The 11,848-nt window shown below is 38.6% G+C and overlaps 1 pseudogene; it reads right to left on the bottom strand.

The window, feature by feature from the left end:
- Positions 1-2,772: 2,772 nt before the first annotated feature.
- On the bottom strand, positions 2,773-3,898 carry LOC144250322 (ADP-ribosylation factor-like protein 2-binding protein pseudogene; annotated as a pseudogene).
- Positions 3,899-11,848: the final 7,950 nt, after the last annotated feature.

Genomic DNA, 11,848 nt, shown 5'->3' on the forward strand with positions numbered 1-11,848 from the left:
TTTAAAAAGCATTCAAGATATTTTGTTATTCCTAATATTAATCAATGAAGAAATTCTGTGAAAGTACTATAATAGATTCAGGTGGTGATAGCACAGAAAGCAATCATGTAACTATTTCCAAAAAATTAATCAAACCTGTCATGTAAATTATATAAGAAATAGAACATTTTTTTTTTTTTGAGAGAGAGAGAGAGAGAGAGAGAACTTTAATATATATTTTTTAGTTTTCGGCCGACACAACATCTTTGTTGGTATGTGGTGCTGAGGATCGAACCTGGGCCGCACGCATGCCAGGCGAGCGCGCTACTGCTTGAGCCACATCCCCAGCCCCAGAAATAGAACTTTTAAGTACACATCATTTAAGAACATGCTTTCCAATAGCAGCTGGGAACAAGCCTGGGCACAATTTGCTGTTAATTTTGCTGCCCTTTGAGCTGCCATACAATTGTAACTTCTATTAATTTGTTAACAAATGTAAAAAATTTCCTCCAAGAGAAATGTCTTATTGAGATGTGAATATAAAAGCTATAGAATAAATGTACCCTCACTTATTAATCTGGCTTATAGGTAAGTTTACTCATAAAGTTCCATCTAAATTTGGTTTCAGGTGAAACAGTCCAGAGGTGAAAATAACTACTGTAAACCCTCAATTAATATTAGGTTCTTAAAAATCAGAAAAAAATAAAATCACAACTTAAGGAAGTTTTATCGTTTTTAATACTTTGATAAAATGATGAATTATCAGGGAGTAGTTCCTTTAAGATGACTTTATTTTTAAAATAAATTATTGGGAAATTATAAAAGCAATGTGCTAAAACCTCACATGCTTTTTTCCCTGTTCAAAAAAGTACTTGGGCTAGCCAGGTTTGTTTCTAGCATTTTCTTTACCCTTTATTGTCCAAGTTGCTTTCTGTTCTTGAAATTGTCCTTTCTAGACTTTCTGTTTAAAAGAGGATATTAGGCTCTGGTAGTGGTTCAGTGGTAGAGTGCTTGCCTAGTGTGTGCGAGGCCTGGGTTAGACCCTCAGCACCACATAAAAATAAACAAACAAAATAAAGGTATTGTGTCCAATTACAACTAAAAATAAATTAAAAAAAGAAGATATAGGGGCTGGGATTGTGGCTCAGCGGAAGAGCGCTCACCTAGCATTGTGAAAAATAAAGATAAAGGCATTGTGTTGTGTCCATCTACACCTAAAAAAATAATAAAAAATATTTTAAAAAGAAGATATTATTTATTGAGCTGATATTCTTTTTTTTTGTTGCACTTCATTTTTTATTATTTTGCAATAAGCAATAAAAAGCTATGAGTGATTGCATTTTTATTTTTGTTATTTTAATAGGTGGACCAACAATCTCAGTATATTCAAGGATATAAAATTCTCTATTGGCCATCTGGAGCCAACCATGGTGAATCGGAGTGGTTAGTTTTTTTTTTTTTTTTTTTATTGGTCGTTCATAACATTACATAGTTCTTAATACATCATATTACACGGTTTGATTCAAGTGGATTATGAATTCCCGCTTTTACCCCGTATACAAATTGCTGTATCACATCAGTTTCCCTTCCATTGATTGACATATTGCCTTTCTAGTGTCTGATGTATTCTGCTGTCTGTCCTATTGTCTACTATCCCCCCTCCCCTCCCCTCCCCTCCCCTCCCCTTTTCTCTCTCTACCCCTTCTACTGTAAATCATTTCTTCCATTTGTATTCTCTTGTCTTACCCCTCCTTTCCTCTTATATGACATTTTGTATAACCCTGAGGATCGCCTTCCATTTCCATGCAATTTCCCTTCTCACTCCCTTTCCCTCCCACCTCTCATCCCTGTTTACTGTAAATATTCTTCTCAAGCTCTTCGTCCCTACCCTGTCCTTGTTTACACCCCTTATATCAAAGGAGTCATTTGGTATTTGTTTTTTAAAGATTGACTAGCTTCACTTAGCATAATCTGCTCTAATGCCATCCATTTCCCTCCAAATTCTATGATTTTGTCATTTTTTTTTTTTTTTTTTTGCAAAACACCTCAAATTTTACTCATGGTACAAAAAGTAATAAATGACACATTAGTACAGAAAAACACACAGCTTATAGCTCATCCTTTAAAACCAGAAGATAAGTGAAAAGTCAGCACAGATTCTGATTTTCACTATAAAAAGTAAAATAAAAAAAGTACACAGGGGAATTGAACTGTTTTTTCCTTCTTTCCAGGGATGTGACACACATAAGTTCTCTGGTCGGTACTAAACAAAACAATGTAGTAAACCAAAGCTGACACACGACCAGTAAAGCCGTCCACTGCCTCCTCCTCATGCTGAGCTAGACCAGTGAACACCATCTTGGCAGGAGATTGTGATGGGAAGAAGAAATCGCAGAGTCTTTATCTACCCTAATAAAAAAACCAAACAACTGGCTTACACAGAAAAGGTTTTAAGCCAACATGCACAGCACACCTGACATGCCATGACGCAGGGTCGCTTCAGCCTGTTCCAGCACACAGCAGACATTCTCTGGTGCTGCTGAAACAGGTGCACCAACATGAAAAGCATTTTTATCTTTACAGCACTAATGACTAAAAAGCACATAGCATATAATACTTTGATCTTTAGGTGGATAATCATGGAAGTTCCAAGATCATATCCACTAAGTTTGCCTGAGTATTCATCTATAAAAATATTTTTCAAAAATAATGCTTGAAAGAGACTTCTAGAAACAGTGGGACTATATCAGGACCAACAGAAGACAGTGTTACAAGGACCAGGTATGTTAAGACTGGGAGTTGACTTTCACACGAAGCTTTTAGGTAAAGGACATCTCTCTTGGTTGACCCCACAGCCAGCACAAGCTGGGATCAGAGGAGACACAGAAATCGCAGGACAGGCAGCTGGCTCCAGTAGCTTCCTAAATAAATACTCCCAAACAAAAACCCCATTGAGGGTGAAGGACTGAAACTATGTCCCATGTAAAAAAGAGCAGTGAGTGCACAAAGGACTCATGCAAAGCCTGCTGGGAAGAGGAGGGTTCATGGTTGTGGTTATGCACACCAATATGTACCAGGGAAGGGCTCCCAGGTGGAATGGCTGACCTGGGCCTGATCAGAGGGGCCTGACCCAAGCACCTGAGAGGTGACTAGGTGGGGAGGGGAAGAACACTAATACAAAACGGCTTGTCAGGAGAAGTGGGTCCAAAGGTCCGGTCATGTTGTTTCTGACCTGTCAATACTTAACACAAACCAAGGGCTGCAGAACAGAGTCTTTCTGAGATGGACTCTTCTGTCGTCATTAGCTGTAGTCTCTCTGAGTCTGTCAGACTGGTGACATCCAGAATGTTCCTGTTCATTGCCTGGAGATGGGACCTAGTGCCTCAGATTGTTCTGGGAAGCTGGCATAGAGGATGATTTGCACAATGAAGTCACCACTAAGCCACTGCTTAAGTCCAGACCCCGGCCTTCCTTTTCTGCTCTGTAGTCCAGAAACATTTCTTTAAAAGCCAGAAAATCCGTAAATGTGAGCAGCATGTCAAATATGTCACCAGCTACTTCATCTTTATGGTGCTGTAATGTAGTTGTGAAAGCCGCCATGTTAAATCCAGGAATCCGCTCCAGCAGCTGTTCTTCAATATATTTTTCCACCAGAGAAATATATTCGTTAAAAATGGGTGTGTAGATGAGTTTATTCTCTTCTGTATCTTCAAACTCCTGGTAGTACTTGTCCACGAAGTTTCTCTGTAATAACTGGAACTCGTCATCCATGATAATGTCCTCTAGATATCCAACCACAGCATCAAATTCTGCATCGGATGCAGAGGAGAAGGACAGCGCGAAGCTCTCTTCCTCTAGGGCGTCCATCGCCGCGGCGCCGCATCCACCTGCGCGGGCGAGCGGGCCTGTCGGCCTCCTATCCCGCCCTCGGCCAGGGCCCAGCCTCCGTCCTGCTCCGCGGAGCCCACACCCGCATCGAGGGCATGGCGGCCCGCCAGCCGGGAGGAGGCCTCGCCGCCCAGGCCGCAGGCAGCCCACGGCCCAGACGGCTCAGCGCGAGGCCCGGCCTCGGGCTCCTGGCTGCGGCCTCGCGCCAGCCGGGCCTCCTCGCACAGCGAGCCCCGCCGCAGCCGCCTCGGGTCCAGACGTCCGTATTTTGTCATTTTTTAATGCAGAGTAATACTCCATAGTGTATAAATGCCACATTTTTTTTATCCATTCATCTATTGAAGGGCATCTAGGCTGGTTCCACAGTCTTGCTATCGTGAATTGAGCTGCTATGAACATCGATGTAGCAGTGTCCCTGTAGCATGCTCTTGTTAGGGCTTTAGGGAATAGACCGAGAAGGGGAATAGCTGGGTCAAATGGTGGTTCCATTCCCAGCTTTCCGAGAAATCTCCATACTGCTTTCCAAATTGGCTGCACCAATTTGCAGTCCCACCAGCAATGAACAAGAGTGCCCTTTTCCCCGCATCCTCTCCAGCACTTATTGTTGTTTGACTTCCTAATGGCTGCCAGTCTTACTGGAGTGAGATGGTATCTTGGGGTAGTTTTGATTTGCATTTCTCTGCTAGCGATGGTGAGCATTTTTTCATGTACTTGTTGATTGATTGTATGTCCTCCTCTGAGAAGTGTCTGTTCAGGTCCTTGGCCCATTTATTGATTGGGTTATTTGTTATCTTATTGTCTAATTTTTTGAGTTCTTTGTATATTCTGGTTATTAGGGCTCTATCTGAAGTGTGTGGAGTAAAGATTTGTTCCCAGGATGTAGGCTCCCTGTTTATCTCTCTTATTGTTTCTTTTGCTGAGAAAAAACTTTTTAGTTTGAGTAAGTCCCATTTGTTGATTCTATTTGTTAACTCTAGCGCTATGGGTGTCCTATTGAGGAATTTGGAGCCCGATCCCACAGCGTGTAGATCATAACCAACTTTTTCTTCTATCAGATGCCGTGTCTCTGATTTAATATCAAGCTCCTTGATCCATTTTGAGTTAACTTTTGTGCACGGCGAGAGATAGGGATTCAGATTCATTTTGGTGCAAATGGATTTCCAGTTTTCCCAGCACCATTTGTTGAAGATGCTATCCTTCCTCCATTGCATGCTTTTAGCCCCTTTATCAAATATAAGATAGTTGTAGTTTTGTGGATTGGTTACTGTGTCCTCTATTCTGTACCATTGGTCCACCCGCCTGTTTTGGTACCAGTACCATGCTATTTTTGTTACTATTGCTCTGTAGTATAGTTTGAAGTCTGGTATCGCTATACCACCTGATTCACACTTCCTGCTTAGTATTGTTTTTGCTATTCTGGGTCTTTTATTATTCCATATGAATTTCATGATTCTTTTATCTATTTCTACAAGATATGCTGTTGGGATTTTGATTGGCATTGCATTGAACTTATAGAGAACTTTTGGTAATATCGCCATTTTGATGATGTTAGTTCTGCCTATCCATGAGCAGGGTATGTTTTTCCATCTTCTAAGGTCTTCTTCTATGTCTTTCTTTAGGGTTCTGTAATTTTCATTGTATAAATCTTTCACCTCTTTTGTTAGGTTGATTCCCAAATATTTTATTTTTTTTGGGGGATATTGTGAATGGAGTAGTTGTCCTCATTTCCGTTTCAGAGGATTTGTCGCTCATATACAGGAATGCCTTTGATTTATGCGTGTTGATCTTATATCCTGCCACTTTGCTGAATTCATTTATTAGCTCTAATAGCTTCTTTGTAGACCCTTTTGGGTCTGCTAGGTATAGAATCATATCATCTGCAAATAGTGATAATTTAAGTTCTTCTTTTCCTATTTTTATGCCTTTAATTTCTTTTGACTGTCTAATTGCTCTGGCCAGTGTTTCGAGGACTATGTTGAACAGAAGTGGTGAGAGAGGGCATCCCTGTCTTGTACCAGATCTTAGAGGGAATGCCTTCAATTTTTCTCCATTCAGAATGATGCTGGCCTGTGGCTTATCATAGATTGCTTTTACAATGTTGAGGTATGATCCTGTTATCCCTAATTTTTCTAGCGTTTTGAACATAAAGGGATGCTGTACTTTGTCGAATGCTTTTTCTGCATCTATTGAGATGATCATATGGTTCTTATTTTTAAGTCTATTGATGTGGTGAATAACATTTATTGATTTCCGTATATTAAACCAGCCTTGCATCCCAGGGATGAATCCTACTTGATCATGATGTATAATTTTTTTGATATGTATTTGAATCCGATTCGCCAGAATTTTATTGAGGATTTTTGCGTCAAGGTTCATTAGAGATATTGGTCTGTAGTTTTCCTTCTTTGATGTGTCTTTGTCTGGTTTCGGAATCAGGGTGATGTTGGCCTCGTAGAATGAATTTGGAAGTTCTCCCTCTTTTTCTATTTCCTGAAATAGCTTGAAATGTATTGGTGTTAGTTCCTCTTTAAAGGTTTTGTAAAACTCTGCTGTATACCCATCCGGTCCTGGGCTTTTCTTAGTTGGTAATCTTTTGATGGTTTCTTCTATTTCCTCTATTGTTATTGGTCTGTTTAGGTTGTCTATATCCTCCTGGCTCAATCTGGGCAGATCATAGGACTCAAGGAATTTATCTATGCCTTCACTATCTTCTATTTTATTGGAGTATAAGGATTCAAAGTAATTTCTGATTATCTTCTGTATTTCTGAAGTGTCTGTTGTGATATTGCCTTTTTCATCCCGTATGCTAGTAATTTGGGTTCTCTCTCTTCTTCTCTTCGTTAGCATGGCTAAGGGTCTGTCAATTTTATTTATTTTTTCAAAGAACCAGCTTTTAGTTTTGTCAATTTTTTCAATTGTTTCTTTTGTTTCAATTTCATTAATTTCAGCTCTGATTTTAATTATTTCTTGCCTTCTACTTCTTTTGCTGTTGTTTTGTTCTTCTTTTTTTAGGATTTTGAGATGAAGTATGAGATCATTTATTTGTTGGTTTTTTCTTTTTTTGAGGAATGAACTCCAAGCAATGAATTTTCCTCTTAGAACTGCTTTCAATGTGTCCCATAGATTCCGATATGTTGTGTCTGTGTTTTCATTTAACTCTAGGAATTTTTTAATTTCCTCCTTGATGTCTTCTAAAACCCATTGATCACTCAGCAACCTATTGTTCATTCTCCAGGTGATGCTTGATTTTTCCTTTCTTCTTTTATCATTGATTTTCAGTTTCATTCCATTATGATCAGATAAGATGCATGGTATTATCTCTACCCCTTTGTATTGTCTAAGAGTTGCCCTGTGACATAGTATATGGTCTATTTTTGAGAAGGTTCCATGTGCTGCTGAGAAAAAAGTGTAGCTACTTGATGTTGGGTGGTATAGTCTATATATGTCAATTAAGTCTAGGTTGTTAATTGTGTTATTGAGTTCTATAGTTTCCTTATTTAACTTTTGTTTGGAAGATCTGTCCAGTGGTGAGAGAGGTGTGTTGAAGTCTCCCATGATTATTGTATGTTGGTCTATTAGACTCTTGAACTTGAGAAGAGTTTGCTTGATGAACACAGCTGCACCATTATTTGGGGCATATATATTTATGATTGTTATGTCTTGTTGGTGTATGGTTCCCTTGAGCAGTATGAAGTGTCCTTCTATATCCCTTTTGATTAGCTTTGGCTTGAAATCTATTTTATTAGATATGAGTATGGACACTCCTGCTTGTTTCCGCGGTCCATATGAGTGATATGATTTTTCCCAACCTTTCACCTTCAGTCTATGTATATCTTTTCCTATCAAATGCGTCTCCTGTAGACAGCATATTGTTGGGTCTTGTTTTTTGATCCATTCTACTAGCCTGTGTCTCTTAATTGGTGAGTTTAAGCCATTAACATTTAGGGTTATTATTGAGATATGGTTTGTACTTCTATCCATATTTGTTTATTGATGTTACTAAACCTGATTTGTTATCCTCTTTGACTACTTTCCCCCCTTTACTGTCCTACCTCCCATTGTTGGTTTTCAATGTTATTTTCCATTTCCTCTTCCTGTAATGTTTTGCCAAGGATTTTTTGAAGAGAAGGTTTTCTAGCTTCGAATTCTTTTAACTTTTGTTTATTGTGGAAGGTTTTAATTTCATCTTCTAACCTGAAGCTTAATTTCGCCGGATACACGATTCTTGGTTGGAGCCCATTGTCTTTCAGTGTTTGAAATATGTTATTCCAGGATCTTCTAGCTTTCAGAGTCTGTGTTGAGAGATCAGCTGTTATCCTGATTGGTTTACCCCTAAATGTAATCTGCTTTCTTTCTCTTGCAGCTTTTAAAATTCTCTCCTTATTCTGTATGTTGGACATCTTCATTATAATGTGTCTAGGTGTGGATCTCTTATGATTTTGCACATTCGGCGTCCTGTAGGCTTCTAGGATTTGGGATTCTGTCTCAATCTTCAATTCTGGGAAGTTTTCTCGTATTATTTCACTGAATAGACTGTTTATTCCTTTGGAATGGAGCTCTGTGCCTTCCTGTATCCCAATGACTCTTAAATTTGGTCTTTTGATATTGTCCCATAATTCTTGGATGTTCTGCTCATGGTTTCTTAGCAGACTTGCTGAGCTGTCTATGTTCTTTTCCAGTTGAAATACTTTGTCTTCATTGTCTGATGTTCTCTCTTCTAAGTGATCTACTCTGCTGGTAGTATTCTCAATTGAGTTTTTAAGTTGGTTTATTGTTTCCTGCATTTCTAGAATTTCAATTTGTTTGTTTTTTATTACCTCTATCGCCCTGTGAAATTGATCTTTTACTTCCTGGATTTGTTTGTCAATGTGATCTTTCATTGTCTGATTTTGCTGTCTCATGTCTTCCTTGAGACTCCAGATCATGTGAAGCATATATATCCTGAACTCTTTATCTGATATTCCATCTGTTGCAGCTATTACCTCTTCTAAAGTTGAGTTGACCTGCATTGCTTGTGGTCCTTTCTTTCCTTGTCTTTTCATACTGCTCGCATTTCTTTCTGCTTGGTGCAACTGTTGTGTTTTGAAATTTACCCCCTATTTATTTATGTTGCTCTTGTATACTTGAAGAGTCTCCCTTGCAGGTGCGGGCGGCAGCTGTACCCCTACTCCAATTGGGGTGACGTGTCTACCACGCTGGCGGCTCTCTGGGCCTGTTCCGGGAGTGGAAGGCGGCTCTGCTCTGTCCCTATTCCAATTGGGGTGTCGTGACTACAATGCTGGCAGGTCGCTGGGCCTGTTCCGGGCGTGGGCGGTGAGCTTGGCTGGCGGGATTCCACCTAATGGCAGTCCCTAACCTCCCTGCTTGCTAATTAATGGCTTCTCTGAGGCGCCACGCCTTCTGTAGCTGCGGGGCAGGCCGCGCGAATCAGTTGGCCTGGATCTCCGGGGTCCTGCTGCTGGCTGTTTTGATGTTGCAAGCTGTTGGAGAGTGGTGGTGTATTCTTCAGCTTTCCCGGATGGTGGCCGCTGACTGCCTGGATGGAGTGTCCGCTGTTTTGATGTTGCACTCTGAAGGAGAGTGGCGGTGTATCCTTCAGCTTTCCCGGATGGTGGCCGCTGACTGCCTCGGTGGAGTGTCCGCTGTGGGGGATGGGACTGTACCGCTTCCTTCCCCTTCTGAGATCCCATGCTCGGCCCAAGGGTCCGTGTGGGCTTGGCTGGTGGGATTCCACCTAATGGCCTTCCCTAACCTCCCTGCTTGCTAATTAATGGCTTCACTGAGGTGCCACACCTTCTGTAGCCGCAGGGCAGGCCACGCGAATCAGTTGGCCTGGATCTCCGGGGCCCTGCTGCAGGCTGCTGGGATCCCTGGCACTCTATCACTTTGATTTTTTCTGCTTCTTGAGCTGATATTCTAAGGAATATCCCTTAGTTCACCTTTGCAGGGAATGGCTTTATGTCTTCTTTAAAGGAAAGCTGGGTGTCAGCTAGCATGTTAGATTTTCCCCAACTGCTCAGTAACATCTAAACCAGCCCCTCATATTACCTGGGATCTATCACAAGTACAAAAATGCTTTCTTAGAATGGAAATTATTTCATCTTCAATCATGCTTATTGGTTTGATAATGTTTAAAACAGCCCAGAATACCAGAGAAAATCGAGTTTTTTCTAAAGCCCATTTAAGACAGGAGATGAAAAGAATTTCTATAGTTTAAAAACTATTCTGATTTATGTAGAGATATTTCTCTCTAAAAAGGCTAGCAAGGTTCAAGGACACTTTAAGACTAAGAATTCTATTTATAAGTTGGTTTTGTAAGTTCTCATTCTAAATGAAGAAAGGCCTATATTTTTAATTAACCTTTTTTTTTTGTACAAATGTAAAAACTAAATTTACATTTCATGGTAAATTTCACAGGCATGAGAGCTTATTTCAAGAATATATTCCATATGCCTAACATTGTAAATTCAAAAAAGCCAGTCTACCATAAAGTGTTTAATGTTAAATATTCTATCAAATACAGATTTGAAACTAAACCATAAACTATGGGTAATTTTTTTGAGGTGCTGGGGACTGAATTCAGGGTCTTACATATGCTGGGCAAGCACTTTACAACTGAGCCACAGTCCAAGCTTAACCAGTTTTAAAATCAAAATAGGTATATGTATTTGAGTGGTTTGAAAAAAAAATTCTTAAGGTTTCTTAGTTTCAAAAAATATATTTATTTTTGGTTGTGGATGAACCTTTTATTTATTTATTTTTATGTGGTGCTGAGAATCGAACCCAGTGCCTTACACATGCTAGGCAAGTGCTCTACCACTAAGCCACAACCCCAGCCCCTGAAAAAATTTTTTAATAATACAACAACATTAGTAACTATCTTTATTCTCAAATTGATAAAAGCATTTTACATATTTTACAGTATAAACAAATTAAGTGCTATGCATTTAGCTTATAAAGTGACAAAGTATTTCAAGCATTATACAATTCAATTTGTACAAAAAGTAAATTTTCAAATAAAGCTTTGGTTAGTAGAACTAATCATGTAGTGTCAAATCCATTTTCCAAGTTAAAAAAAAAATCCACGAGGTACAAGTATTTCTTGTACAATCAAAGCTTTTTACTATTTGGTAAGGTGGAGGGGGAAATACTACAATAATTGCTTTTAACTTTCAAGTCCAGGTGAGTCTTTTTTATTCTCATTTATATGTGACCAAAGGGCAAAATATCACTTTTGAAAAGCATAAGTTATATAGAAAATAATTTTTATTTCATTCTTAGGAAGGTCATCTATTTAAAGATTGTTAGCTTCCATTAATTGTCAAAATACTTTCTAAAAGTCACACCACTGAAAAGAGCCATTTCAAGCATTAATGTATTATTTCATTAGGGGTAAATCACTTCTAACTTCTCTTAGGAGGGGAGTATCTACTACACTATAGTACCCAGAATCAAAATTTATATTGTATCTAAAACAACTAAATACTAAATATAGCCCCAAATTTAGTATTTATACAGAGTCTATAATGCATGGAATTAACTTTATTCATATTAAAGTAATATAAAATGCTAACTTAAATAATATAAAATATTAGTTTAACCAAATTAACAATCACAAAACTGTATTTTTCTATTAAAATTTTCCAGTTCACTGAGCACTGTTTACTCAAATATAAGGTAATGAACTTAAATATATCCTTTTTCATATTTTCTATTTATGCTCAACTATATACTAGTGCTCCTTTAAAAAAAATTCTAGTTATATTAACAATATAATTCCAAAATGGAAAGACAGGCCATCACTAAAATTCACTGGAGACTAATATTCTTTCTTGGAAACAATTTATAAAACATTTTTAAGTCTACCATTAATTATTTCAACTTGGCTTTTTAAAAGTAGATAAGCTTTTCATTTCAATTATAGTAAAATACTTCAAAACTAGTTTAAGCAAACAGGCAAAACCAAGGAGAACTGGTAAAG

Source organism: Urocitellus parryii, chromosome 2, assembly GCF_045843805.1.
Source record: "Urocitellus parryii isolate mUroPar1 chromosome 2, mUroPar1.hap1, whole genome shotgun sequence".
Lineage (NCBI taxonomy): Eukaryota > Metazoa > Chordata > Mammalia > Rodentia > Sciuridae > Urocitellus > Urocitellus parryii.